This window comes from Sebastes umbrosus, chromosome 1, assembly GCF_015220745.1.
Source record: "Sebastes umbrosus isolate fSebUmb1 chromosome 1, fSebUmb1.pri, whole genome shotgun sequence".
NCBI classification, from domain to species: Eukaryota; Metazoa; Chordata; class Actinopteri; order Perciformes; family Sebastidae; genus Sebastes; species Sebastes umbrosus.
Genome location: NC_051269.1, coordinates 3,488,941 through 3,502,257, shown reverse-complemented (window position 1 = coordinate 3,502,257; position 13,317 = coordinate 3,488,941). Strand labels below are relative to the sequence as shown.

Sequence of the window (13,317 nt, the reverse complement as noted above, 5' to 3'; positions counted from 1 at the left end):
TCGACGCTGCACTTTTCCCCCAGTTGTCACGGCTTATAGAGCCATTTCTGACTGAGACCCCCCAATGACGTTCTATATGGAACCTCAGTGAGGAGTCAACAGAGCCTTTTTTAGCCACGACTCCAGGCAGCAAAGACCACCATCCACTGTGACTCACGTGTCTTTCAGTGCAGTGTCAAATTGAGCGACTTGCCGCTCGGTTTGCATTGGTATTTGGTTTTCCACAAGGTAGGAGAAGGGTGCACCGTTCCCAGCGGCACTGCAATACCGAGTCGATGCGTGGAGTGAATGGAGCAAGCCCCTTTTTCAGCTCCTGATGCTAAAAATCCGTTTAATATGTTGTCCCCTTATAGAGGACATATCAGATATTAAACTGATAAGAACAGATTTTTTTTTTTTTTTTTTTTTTGAAAATATTTATTGACACCTCATTTCAAACACATTTCATAAAAAACTTCACATACATACAAGTAACACTTTTAAAATACAACAATTCAAACAATAAATAATGCAATCTGTAAAAAACATCTCGGCCAATAAAAGCAATTCAATTAGGAGACATTACAGATAAAATTGTCATCAGTTAAAGTGTACATTAAAGGTTTCATCTTGTGTATGTCCATGTGTGTTGAGTGTCCATATTAAAGGTCTTTTAAATGGAGTGCAGTTGTTAAAATGCTCTCTTCCATTGCTGTGCAGGAGAGGAGTGAGTCCCTACCAAGGGTGACTCATTCCGCTCCCCCAAACAGATTGGGTCTCTCGGGATCCTGTGGTGGTGCTCAGAGGAGATCCCCACCCTGTTGCTCCTTCCCACCTGCCTCACCCGGAGAGTCAGGCCGCTGCTGCCGTGACCTTTTATTGTGTGGCTCCGGCTCCTTCATCCGAATGGGCACAGAGGCGATTCTTCTTTGTGGCTCTGATCTTGGCATGCCGCGTGTAGCTTCGACCGCCCGGACCGTCGCCACTGCCATTTGGATCACAGCCACGGGGGGGATCTGCTTGTGCTTCCTTGCTAGCAAGTTTCTGGAGGTCCACATGGCGTCTTTGATTGCGGCTAGGTGAGCCACTGTTTGACAAAGTCAGATGCTGGTAGTTGCTTCTGTGGGCTCACCCCATACAGCACCAGCTGTGCTGTGAGGACCTCCCTTGCTGGCAAGTACGGGAATTTTAAGGAGCCGGCCATTGCCCACTGGTCCACGGCAGCGCTGCACTCCCAGAGCAGATGCCTCACCGACTCAGGCGCGCCACAACCTGGTCGGGGGCATGTTGAGTGCGCCGACATGCCCCGGGAGTGCATCACGGACCTGACTGGGAGGATCTCGTGAGCCACCATCCATGACCGGTCCCGGAGTCTGTTTGGGAGAGCAGAATGGTTTACGTTGCGCCAAACTGTTGAGGGCTCGCCGAATGCGAGCCCGCGCACTGGACTCACTGGTTCCCTCTCCTGCACAACAGAAATCAGAGAGCGGTGGTTAGTTAAAATCTGCAACTCCTCGTGCTCAAGCTTAAAATGTCTTAAAAATGTCTGAATAAAATCGTAGGCTGGGGGTAGGCTAAAAGACACGGGTACTCTAAGATCAGTGGGTAAAATCTTTAATCTCCTGAGGTAGAACCCCATCCAGAACCGTGTCATTGCTGCAGTCTTTGGGTTTCTGGATGGGGTTGTAGCAGCTTTGATGTGAATGGCCGTGTATCTGCTCCCTAAAAACAAATGGAGGTCCGGCACTCCTTTTCCTCCTTTCTCTTTCGGCTTCTTCATCACGCTTCTCCTCAGACGTTCCCACTTGGACCCCCACAGGAAATAAAACATGGCTCGTTCCAAGTCTAAAAGCACTCTTCTGGGTGGGATAAAAACAGAACTGATCAGTAAAAGCAAGGGTAAAATCACTGCTTTGATGATTAAAACCTTTCCTTCTAAAGTCAGTCCCCTAAGTCTCCAGTACCCCAGTTTTTGCCTAACTTTCCCTACCATGTCTGGCCAATTTGTTTTCCCTCCCCCCTCCCTGTCAAATTTGACTCCAAGTATCTTTTGGTCGGTCTGGGTCACAGTCAGGGGGAGTCCTGTCGTCTCAGTCGCTGTCCAAGGTCCATAAAAGTGGGCTTGGGTCTTGCTTCGGTTCAGCTTTGACCCAGAGGCCCGTCCAAACCAGTCAGTCAAGTCCAGCGTCCTGTTGACAGATAAAAGGTCAGTGCATAAAATGTTGATGTCGTCCATATATAAAATACATTTTGTTGTGAGTCCCCCACTCCCTGGTACTCCCACCCCATTGATTTGTTTGTCCCTTCTCAAGACCTGTGCCAGTGGTTCTATACAAATAACATACAGGAGGGCAGATAACGGACAACCCTGACGGACACCGCAGTTTATATTGACTGCTTTTGTCAGATGCCCGTTAACAATGAATTTGCTGGTGATGTTCCGGTACAGCAATCCCACCCATGCTATAAACCTCCCTGGAAACCCCATTTTTTGCAGTACCTGGAAAAGGTACTGGTGCGAGACCCGATCAAAGGCTTTCTCAAAATCTAAATTCAGGACTAGAAGCCGGATGTTTCTGTCTCTCGCATAACAGATGGTGTCTCGGATCAGTACGAGGCTGTCGGTGATCCTCCTCCCTGGGACGGCACAGGCTTGATCCGGGTGAATCAGCCCTGTTAAAAACAAAGACATGCGTGATGCTAAAAGTTTACTAAAAAGTTTACAGTCAATGTTTAAAAGAGTGATAGATCTCCAATTTTTCAGGTCAGTCTTGTCTTTGTCTTTGTGAAGGAGAGTCACTATCCCTACTCTAAAACTGTCAGGAAGTCGGTCAAGTTCTTCAAAATCCATAAAAACAGCGAGCAAGTCAGGTGCTAAAATGTCCCAAAAAGTCAAATAAAATTCCAAGGGAAGCCCATCTTCTCCTGGAGACTTCCCTTTTTTAAAATTCTTTATACAATTATTTAACTCGAAGATGTTAAAATCTTGGGTTAAAAGCACACTGGTGTCTATTTTTTTTTCGATGAATTTTAAAACTTCCTCCATGGTGTTTTTTTCAACTTGCTTCTTTTCGTACAGTTCACTGTAAAACTTTTCAATTGTTAATTTAATTTCTTCTGTTGTGTCTGCTGTGCATCCATTTTCTTTTTTAAGACTTAAAATGCCCCCCCCCCTTTATTTACAATTTTCTTAAAAAAGTATCTTGTGCACTTCTCTCCCTCCTCTATTTCCCTCTCCTTGCTTCTTAAAATGACACCCTTGCTTTTAAATTCTGCTAAAACTGACATCTCTCTTTTAATTTCTTTTATTTCATCATTAAAATCCATCCCTTGTTGGTTTAATTTAAAATACCGCTGTAGTCGTTTCTGCAGTCCCAACATGCGTCTGTCGTCCCTATCTTTCTTCCTCTTACCTACCTGTCTAAAGAAAGTCCGGGTCCTTCCCTTCACCATTTCCCACCAGTGTGCACGTGTATCGTAAAAGTCTTGAAGGGTCTGCCACTCTTGGTACTGCTCCCTATACTGGCTAACTATCTCCCTATCATCTAAAAGGGAGCAGTTGAGTTTCCACAGACCACTTCCTGCTGTCACACCTGAAGGGAGTGAGAGGGTGCAGGAAAGCATTGCGTGATCGGAAAAGAAGACGGGTGTCAATCTAGCATCGGTTGGTGGGCAATCACGTGATAAAATGTAATCTATGCGAGAGGCTCTGGTGCCGTCACCACTGAACCAGGTGAAGCCCTCCTCTCTGGGATGCATGATTTTAAAACAGTCCAGAAGTTTAAAATCCCTGCATATATCCTGTAACAAAACGGATGTTTTGTCGACTTTAAAATCTTCTCCTGCTCCTTTCCTATCATTCCTGCTTAAAACACAGTTCAAATCTCCCCCTACAACTAAAGGTGCCCTACCTAGCATGTGGAACTGCAAGTCTTCTAAAAGGTCATACCTGTCATTTTTGTCGTTAAAACCATAAATATTTAAGACATTAAAATCCTTTCCCATAAAAGTCAAGTGTGCTAAAAGTGCCCGGCCATCTCTCACCACAGTGCTGCCCTTCACCAAGACTAGAGGGTTTTTGATTAAAATGGCCACTCCATCATTTTTGTTCTCGTTTGATCCGCTCCATATTGATTGTTGTGGCCATAACTCCTTCCAATCTCTGTAGCCCTCAACAGTTTGGTGCAACGTAAACCATTCTGCTCTCCCAAACAGACTCCGGGACCTGTCATGGATGGTGGCTCACGAGATCCTCCCAGTCAGGTCCGTGATGCACTCCCGGGGCATGTCGGCGCACTCAACATGCCCCCGACCAGGTTGTGGCGCGCCTGAGTCGGTGAGGCATCTGCTCTGGGAGTGCAGCGCTGCCGTGGACCAGTGGGCAATGGCCGGCTCCTTAAAATTCCCGTACTTGCCAGCAAGGGAGGTCCTTACAGCACAGCTGGTGCTGTATGGGGTGAGCCCACAGAAGCAACTACCAGCATCTGACTTTGTCAAACAGTGGCTCACCCTAGCCGCAATCAAAGACGCCATGTGGACCTCCAGAAACTTGCTAGCAAGGAAGCACAAGCAGATCCCCCCCGTGGCTGTGATCCAAATGGCAGTGGCGACGGTCCGGGCGGTCGAAGCTACACGCGGCATGCCAAGATCAGAGCCACAAAGAAGAATCGCCTCTGTGCCCATTCGGATGAAGGAGCCGGAGCCACACAATAAAAGGTCACGGCAGCAGCGGCCTGACTCTCCGGGTGAGGCAGGTGGGAAGGAGCAACAGGGTGGGGATCTCCTCTGAGCACCACCACAGGATCCCGAGAGACCCAATCTGTTTGGGGGAGCGGAATGAGTCACCCTTGGTAGGGACTCACTCCTCTCCTGCACAGCAATGGAAGAGAGCATTTTAACAACTGCACTCCATTTAAAAGACCTTTAACATGGACACTCAACACACATGGACATACACAAGATGAAACCTTTAATGTACACTTTAACTGATGACAATTTTATCTGTAATGTCTCCTAATTGAATTGCTTTTATTGGCCGAGATGTTTTTTACAGATTGCATTATTTATTGTTTGAATTGTTGTATTTTAAAAAGTGTTACTTGTATGTATGTGAAGTTTTTTATGAAATGTGTTTGAAATGAGGTGTCAATAAATATTTTCAAAAAAAAAAAAATCTGTTCTTATCAGTTTAATATCTGATATGTCCTCTATAAGGGGACAACATATTAAACGGATTTTTAGCATCAGGAGCTGAAAAAGGGGCTTGCTCCATTCACTCCACGCATCGACCCGGTATTGCAGTGCCGCTGGGAACGGTGCACCCTTCTCCTACCTTGTGGAAAAACAAATACCAACGCAAACCGAGCGGCAAGTCGCTCAATTTGACACTGCACTGAAAGACACGTGAGTCACAGTGGATGGTGGTCTTTGCTGCCTGGAGTCGTGGCTAAAAAAGGCTCTGTTGGGCGCCTGGGTTAGCTCAGTTGGTATAGCGGGCGTCCATGTATTAAGGCTTGGTCCTCACCGCGGCGGCCCGTGTTCGAATCCGGCCTGTGGCCCTTTCCGCATCCACTCTCTCTCTCCCCCCTTTCAAGACTCTATCCACTGTCCTGTCAATAAAAATGGAAAATGCCCCCAAAAAAATAACTTTAAAAAAAAAAAAAAAAAAAAGGCTCTGTTGACTCCTCACTGAGGTTCCATATAGAACGTCATTCGGGGGTCTCAGTCAGAAATGGCTCTATAAGCCGTGACAACTGGGGGAAAAGTGCAGCGTCGAATCGGCAGCAAGACAAAGCCTCAAAAAGATGCAGCTAGACTTGCACTTTTGATTGGCAGAAAAAAAAACAGGCCAGAGGGAATATTGCCACCGTGACAATGTGGGACAGGGTGGGGGAATGGGTGTGGCCTCGGATTTGGAACGTGGCACGCCAAGTGAGGCTTACCGTGACCGCATTGACTGGGACACCTAGTGTCTTGGACTGCTCTCGAGATAGGACTTTACTTACTCTGGTTTCTCTTCATAACGTACAAGTCTTTCGCCTTTTACTAAAGACTTCCGTGAAGAGAGACACCAATGAGTTAAACCTATTTTTAGCAGGCTTTGCCGTTTGGCTGAGCCTTGTGCATTTGTGAAAGACAAAAAAGCTGTCTTCAGCTAGATTTCGCTGCTTCACCATGAAGGTCTTGGGCGGGGCTGCTAAGCAGCAGCCATGGTTTTGCCCAAATTAAAAGTACTGCACCACAACAAGTGACAACTGTGCATGGAGCTGGGGTCGGGCAGCAAAACAGTTGGTGGTCATCGCTACTCGGCCTTTTGGCTAAGATCAATTGTAGTATCTGTTCTTATCAGTTTAATATCTGATATGTCCTCTATAAGGGGACAACATATTAAACAGATTTTTAGCATCAGGAGCTGAAAAAGGGGCTTGCTCCATTCATTCCACGCATCGACCCGGTATTGCAGTGCCGCTGGGAACGGTGCACCCTTCTCCTACCTTGTGGAAAACCAAATATCCAGCTTCCTAGTCAGTGTGATTGCGGCAATGTTCATTCTGATACTTTTGCAGTATGTCCAGAAAAGTGGCAGTGTTGCTGTGCAGCAGTGACTGGTGTACGTTGTGAACCTGTGTGTTGAGCAATGCCAGTTGCATCCAACTCAAATGTACCTGGCAGGGGAGATACAATGATCAAGTATTTTATGACAATCATTTTTTTTTAAAGATAAAAACAAATACAGATTAATACCAACCACATTCTTGAAAAGAAGCATTATTTTGAAGAAAAAAAGATGTATGTAACAAATAACCAACTGAGTAGAGATTGTCAACTGTGAGTGTATTGTAGTAACACGCTTCAAGTGTCAACCCAAACTAGCCAAATTTTTCAGAATGTGTGACAACATCAAAGGACGATGACATCACATCAAAGGACGATGACATCACTGTAATACATAAAACGATATGTATGAATATTCGAAATGGTATATGGAAAACTAAATTTATTAAATTCTTATGTTGTTCACCCAGGGCGAGGCTCAGCCATTGCACTGCGGTTGTGCTGACTCCTGTGAATTCCCCAAATGTGGGAATCTCAACTGCATAATTTCTGGTAGTGGGGGACTGCATTCGCGCTCTCCCTTGATCATTATGTCCAAGTTAAATGAAAGGAGTCATCGGCTGCGATGGACTTAAATGTGCTGCGCAGCATGCTAATATCCAGCTTCCCAGTCAGCGTGATTGTGGCAATGTTCATTTTGAGGCCTTTGGATTCTTTTGCAGTATGTCCAGAAAACTGGCTGTGTTGCTGTGCAGCAGTGTCTGGTGTACGCTGTGAAGCTGTGTGTTGAGCAATGCCAGTTGCCCGTGATCCCCATGACAGCAAGAAGTGGGTGTGGTCTTTTGGATGGGACCAAATCATTTGTGTGTACTCCTCTCCGAGGTTGCTCTTTCTTTGTGGAAGAAATGTATTCTAAACCTTCTTCCATTGCTAGCATGCTTTGGTTTAAGGTTTTGTGCGGTTGCTGGGCTGTGTTTGCTTTCTTAGATGCTTGCCAAGGTGAGCTAGTGCTAAAGGCACTGAACTCTAGGATTTTGCGCTGTTGGAACTGTCAGCCAGAGTGCTGTGTCTGAGAATGACCACCCTGTCTCTGACGCATCCAACTCATACTTACCTGGCAGGGGAGATACAATGATCAAGTATGTTGTTCACCCAGGGCGAGGCTCAGCCATTGCACTCCGGTTGTGCTGACCCCTGTGAATTCCCCAAATGTGGGAATCTCAACTGCATAATTAGTGGGGGACTGCATTCGCGCTCTCCCTTGATCATTATGTCCAAGTTAAATGAAAGGAGTCATAGGCTGCGATGGACTTAAATGTGCTGCGCAGCATGCTAATATCCAGCTTCCCAGTCAGCGTGATTGTGGCAATGTTCATTTTGAGGCCTTTGGATTCTTTTGCAGTATGTCCAGAAAACTGGCTGTGTTGCTGTGCAGCAGTGTCTGGTGTACACTGTGAAGCTGTGTGTTGAGCAATGCCAGTTGCCCGTGATCCCCATGACAGCAAGAAGTGGGTGTGGTCTTTTGGATGGGACCAAATCATTTGTGTGTACTCCTCTCCGAGGTTGCTCTTTCTTTGTGGAAGAAATGTATTCTAAACCTTCTTCCATTGCTAGCATGCTTTGGTTTAAGGTTTTGTGCGGTTGCTGGGCTGTGTTTGCTTTCTTAGATGCTTGCCAAGGTGAGCTAGTGCTAAAGGCACTGAACTCTAGGATTTTGCGCTGTTGGAACTGTCAGCCAGAGTGCTGTGTCTGAGAACGACCACCCTGTCTCTGACGCATCCAACTCATACTTACCTGGCAGGGGAGATACAATGATCAAGTATGTTGTTCACCCAGGGCGAGGCTCAGCCATTGCACTCCGGTTGTGCTGACCCCTGTGAATTCCCCAAATGTGGGAATCTCAACTGCATAATTAGTGGGGGACTGCATTCGCGCTCTCCCTTGATCATTATGTCCAAGTTAAATGAAAGGAGTCATCGGCTGCGATGGACTTAAATGTGCTGCGCAGCATGCTAATATCCAGCTTCCCAGTCAGCGTGATTGTGGCAATGTTCATTTTGAGGCCTTTGGATTCTTTTGCAGTATGTCCAGAAAATTGGCTGTGTTGCTGTGCAGCAGTGTCTGGTGTACGCTGTGAAGCTGTGTGTTGAGCAATGCCAGTTGCCCGTGATCCCCATGACAGCAAGAAGTGGGTGTGGTCTTTTGGATGGGACCAAATCTTTTGTGTGTACTCCTCTCCGAGGTTGATCTTTCTTTGTGGAAGAAATGTATTCTAAACCTTCTTCCATTGCTAGCATGCTTTGGTTTAAGGTTTTGTGCGGTTGCTGGGCTGTGTTTGCTTTCTTAGATACTTGCCAAGGTGAGCTAGTGCTAAAGGCACTGAACTCTAGGATTTTGCGCTGTTGCAACTGTCAGCCAGAGTGCTGTGTCTGAGAATGACCACCCTGTCTCTGACTCATCCAACTCATCCTTACCTGGCAGGGGAGATACAATGATCAAGTATGTTGTTCACCCAGGGCGAGGCTCAGCCATTGCACTGCGGTTGTGCTGACTCCTGTGAATTCCCCAAATGTGGGAATCTCAACTGCATAATTAGTGGGGGACTGCATTCGCGCTCTCCCTTGATCATTATGTCCAAGTTAAATGAAAGGAGTCATCGGCTGCGATGGACTTAAATGTGCTGCGCAGCATGCTAATATCCAGCTTCCCAGTCAGCGTGATTGTGGCAATGTTCATTTTGAGGCCTTTGGATTCTTTTGCAGTATGTCCAGAAAACTGGCTGTGTTGCTGTGCAGCAGTGTCTGGTGTACGCTGTGAAGCTGTGTGTTGAGCAATGCCAGTTGCCCGTGATCCCCATGACAGCAAGAAGTGGGTGTGGTCTTTTGGATGGGACCAAATCATTTGTGTGTACTCCTCTCCGAGGTTGCTCTTTCTTTGTGGAAGAAATGTATTCTAAACCTTCTTCCATTGCTAGCATGCTTTGGTTTAAGGTTTTGTGCGGTTGCTGGGCTGTGTTTGCTTTCTTAGATGCTTGCCAAGGTGAGCTAGTGCTAAAGGCACTGAACTCTAGGATTTTGCGCTGTTGCAACTGTCAGCCAGAGTGCTGTGTCTGAGAATGACCACCCTGTCTCTGACTCATCCAACTCATACTTACCTGGCAGGGGAGATACAATGATCAAGTATGTTGTTCACCCAGGGCGAGGCTCAGCCATTGCACTCCGGTTGTGCTGACCCCTGTGAATTCCCCAAATGTGGGAATCTCAACTGCATAATTTCTGTTAGTGGGGGACTGCGTTCGCGCTCTCCCCTGATCATTATGTCCAATTTAAATGAAAGGAGTCCTCGGCTGCGATGGACTTAAATGTGTTGCGCAGCATGCTAATATCCAGCTTCCTAGTCAGTGTTATTGCGGCAATGTTCATTCTGATACTTTTGCAGTATGTCCAGAAAAGTGGCAGTGTTGCTGTGCAGCAGTGACTGGTGTACGTTGTGAACCTGTGTGTTGAGCAATGCCAGTTGCATCCAACTCAAATGTACCTGGCAGGGGAGATACAATGATCAAGTATTTTATGACAATCATTTTTTTTTAAAGATAAAAACAAATACAGATTAATACCAACCACATTCTTGAAAAGAAGCATTATTTTGAAGAAAAAAAGATGTATGTAACAAATAACCAACTGAGTAGAGATTGTCAACTGTGAGTGTATTGTAGTAACACGCTTCAAGTGTCAACCCAAACTAGCCAAATTTTTCAGAATGTGTGACAACATCAAAGGACGATGACATCACATCAAAGGACGATGACATCACTGTAATACATAAAACGATATGTATGAATATTCGAAATGGTATATGGAAAACTAAATTTATTAAATTCTTATGTTGTTCACCCAGGGCGAGGCTCAGCCATTGCACTGCGGTTGTGCTGACTCCTGTGAATTCCCCAAATGTGGGAATCTCAACTGCATAATTAGTGGGGGACTGCATTCGCGCTCTCCCTTGATCATTATGTCCAAGTTAAATGAAAGGAGTCATCGGCTGCGATGGACTTAAATGTGCTGCGCAGCATGCTAATATCCAGCTTCCCAGTCAGCGTGATTGTGGCAATGTTCATTTTGAGGCCTTTGGATTCTTTTGCAGTATGTCCAAAAAACTGGCTGTGTTGCTGTGCAGCAGTGTCTGGTGTACGCTGTGAAGCTGTGTGTTGAGCAATGCCAGTTGCCCGTGATCCCCATGACAGCAAGAAGTGGGTGTGGTCTTTTGGATGGGACCAAATCATTTGTGTGTACTCCTCTCCGAGGTTGCTCTTTCTTTGTGGAAGAAATGTATTCTAAACCTTCTTCCATTGCTAGCATGCTTTGGTTTAAGGTTTTGTGCGGTTGCTGGGCTGTGTTTGCTTTCTTAGATGCTTGCCAAGGTGAGCTAGTGCTAAAGGCACTGAACTCTAGGATTTTTGCGCTGTTGGAACTGTCAGCCAGAGTGCTGTGTCTGAGAATGACCACCCTGTCTCTGACGCATCCAACTCATACTTACCTGGCAGGGGCGATTCAATGATCAAGTATGTTGTTCACCCAATGTGAGGCTCAGCCATTGCACTCCGGTTGTGCTGACCCCTGTGAATTCCCCAAATGTGGGAATCTCAACTGCATAATTTCTGTTAGTGGGGGACTGCGTTCGCGCTCTCCCCTGATCATTATGTCCAATTTAAATGAAAGGAGTCCTCGGCTGCGATGGACTTAAATGTGTTGCGCAGCATGCTAATATCCAGCTTCCTAGTCAGTGTTATTGCGGCAATGTTCATTCTGATACTTTTGCAGTATGTCCAGAAAAGTGGCAGTGTTGCTGTGCAGCAGTGACTGGTGTACGTTGTGAACCTGTGTGTTGAGCAATGCCAGTTGCATCCAACTCAAATGTACCTGGCAGGGGAGATACAATGATCAAGTATTTTATGACAATCATTTTTTTTTAAAGATAAAAACAAATACAGATTAATACCAACCACATTCTTGAAAAGAAGCATTATTTTGAAGAAAAAAAGATGTATGTAACAAATAACCAACTGAGTAGAGATTGTCAACTGTGAGTGTATTGTAGTAACACGCTTCAAGTGTCAACCCAAACTAGCCAAATTTTTCAGAATGTGTGACAACATCAAAGGACGATGACATCACATCAAAGGACGATGACATCACTGTAATACATAAACGATATGTATGAATATTCGAAATGGTATATGGAAAACTAAATTTATTAAATTCTTATGTTGTTCACCCAGGGCGAGGCTCAGCCATTGCACTGCGGTTGTGCTGACTCCTGTGAATTCCCCAAATGTGGGAATCTCAACTGCATAATTTCTGGTAGTGGGGGACTGCATTCGCGCTCTCCCTTGATCATTATGTCCAAGTTAAATGAAAGGAGTCATCGGCTGCGATGGACTTAAATGTGCTGCGCAGCATGCTAATATCCAGCTTCCCAGTCAGCGTGATTGTGGCAATGTTCATTTTGAGGCCTTTGGATTCTTTTGCAGTATGTCCAGAAAACTGGCTGTGTTGCTGTGCAGCAGTGTCTGGTGTACGCTGTGAAGCTGTGTGTTGAGCAATGCCAGTTGCCCGTGATCCCCATGACAGCAAGAAGTGGGTGTGGTCTTTTGGATGGGACCAAATCATTTGTGTGTACTCCTCTCCGAGGTTGCTCTTTCTTTGTGGAAGAAATGTATTCTAAACCTTCTTCCATTGCTAGCATGCTTTGGTTTAAGGTTTTGTGCGGTTGCTGGGCTGTGTTTGCTTTCTTAGATGCTTGCCAAGGTGAGCTAGTGCTAAAGGCACTGAACTCTAGGATTTTGCGCTGTTGGAACTGTCAGCCAGAGTGCTGTGTCTGAGAATGACCACCCTGTCTCTGACGCATCCAACTCATACTTACCTGGCAGGGGAGATACAATGATCAAGTATGTTGTTCACCCAGGGTGAGGCTCAGCCATTGCACTCCGGTTGTGCTGACCCCTGTGAATTCCCCAAATGTGGGAATCTCAACTGCATAATTTATGTTAGTGGGGGACTGCGTTCACGCTCTCCCCTGATCATTATGTCCAATTTAAATGAAAGGAGTCCTCGGCTGCGATGGACTTAAATGTGTTGCGCAGCATGCTAATATCCAGCTTCCTAGTCAGTGTTATTGCGGCAATGTTCATTCTGATACTTTTGCAGTATGTCCAGAAAAGTGGCAGTGTTGCCGTGCAGCAGCGACTGGTGTACGTTGTGATCCTGTGTGTTGTAGGGACCTCACGAGACAAAGAGCCTTGGCCTACATGGGAAACCAGAGACCTGATCACAGCAGGAGACCTAACGGCCCAGCTCTTAAAATTTCGCATCTACATGTGAAAATTCATTTTGAACCTAAACAAGGACCCCCATTGGATGAGGCTAACAGGAAATGTGGGGTCTTTCCGGTGAAACGCCCACTATTCCCACAGGAGATATAGGCACGCTCACCTGAATCTCAGCTTTTTCCACTGCGACTCACATTGCTCCAGGAGGTACCCAACGCTGCGGCGTTCACCTAAAGACCGAGCCACATTTTCTGACCTCGCTGGACGAGTTAAGATAATGTTGTGTCCATCAGACTTTGATCCACATCCCTGCAGAAGGAAGACTACAGCCCGGCTTCACCAAGGAAGCCGAGGACAACCGTTCTTCATCAAAGGAAACGAGCGCACCGCCTTTTCCTTCATTTCTGGCTGCTTTCCCCTCCGCTGCCACACGGAAGTCCAGCCCGCCGTTCATC

At 46.2% G+C, this 13,317-nt stretch overlaps 9 non-coding genes and 4 pseudogenes across 9 annotated transcripts; 12 read left to right on the top strand and 1 right to left on the bottom strand.

The window, feature by feature from the left end:
* Positions 1-234: 234 nt before the first annotated feature.
* LOC119498994 lies at positions 235-421 on the bottom strand. The gene has a single exon (XR_005209225.1). It is a non-coding gene; the product is annotated as a U2 spliceosomal RNA (small nuclear RNA).
* A 4,706-nt stretch (positions 422-5,127) lies between these two features.
* LOC119498967 lies at positions 5,128-5,305 on the top strand (annotated as a pseudogene).
* A 675-nt stretch (positions 5,306-5,980) lies between these two features.
* Positions 5,981-6,097, top strand: LOC119499011. The gene has a single exon (XR_005209226.1). It is a non-coding gene; the product is annotated as a U5 spliceosomal RNA (small nuclear RNA).
* A 179-nt stretch (positions 6,098-6,276) lies between these two features.
* LOC119498941 lies at positions 6,277-6,467 on the top strand. The gene has a single exon (XR_005209220.1). It is a non-coding gene; the product is annotated as a U2 spliceosomal RNA (small nuclear RNA).
* A 516-nt stretch (positions 6,468-6,983) lies between these two features.
* Positions 6,984-7,118, top strand: LOC119499338 (annotated as a pseudogene).
* Positions 7,119-7,640: 522 nt separating this feature from the next.
* LOC119499295 lies at positions 7,641-7,798 on the top strand. The gene has a single exon (XR_005209369.1). It is a non-coding gene; the product is annotated as a U1 spliceosomal RNA (small nuclear RNA).
* Positions 7,799-8,320: 522 nt separating this feature from the next.
* LOC119499290 lies at positions 8,321-8,478 on the top strand. Its single transcript, XR_005209366.1, has one exon. It is a non-coding gene; the product is annotated as a U1 spliceosomal RNA (small nuclear RNA).
* Positions 8,479-9,000: 522 nt separating this feature from the next.
* LOC119499301 lies at positions 9,001-9,158 on the top strand. Its single transcript, XR_005209372.1, has one exon. It is a non-coding gene; the product is annotated as a U1 spliceosomal RNA (small nuclear RNA).
* A 522-nt stretch (positions 9,159-9,680) lies between these two features.
* On the top strand, positions 9,681-9,844 carry LOC119499155. Its single transcript, XR_005209323.1, has one exon. It is a non-coding gene; the product is annotated as a U1 spliceosomal RNA (small nuclear RNA).
* A 566-nt stretch (positions 9,845-10,410) lies between these two features.
* Positions 10,411-10,539, top strand: LOC119498780 (annotated as a pseudogene).
* Positions 10,540-11,062: 523 nt separating this feature from the next.
* Positions 11,063-11,226, top strand: LOC119499276. The gene has a single exon (XR_005209363.1). It is a non-coding gene; the product is annotated as a U1 spliceosomal RNA (small nuclear RNA).
* Positions 11,227-11,791: 565 nt separating this feature from the next.
* Positions 11,792-11,926, top strand: LOC119498652 (annotated as a pseudogene).
* A 522-nt stretch (positions 11,927-12,448) lies between these two features.
* LOC119499213 lies at positions 12,449-12,612 on the top strand. The gene has a single exon (XR_005209343.1). It is a non-coding gene; the product is annotated as a U1 spliceosomal RNA (small nuclear RNA).
* Positions 12,613-13,317: the final 705 nt, after the last annotated feature.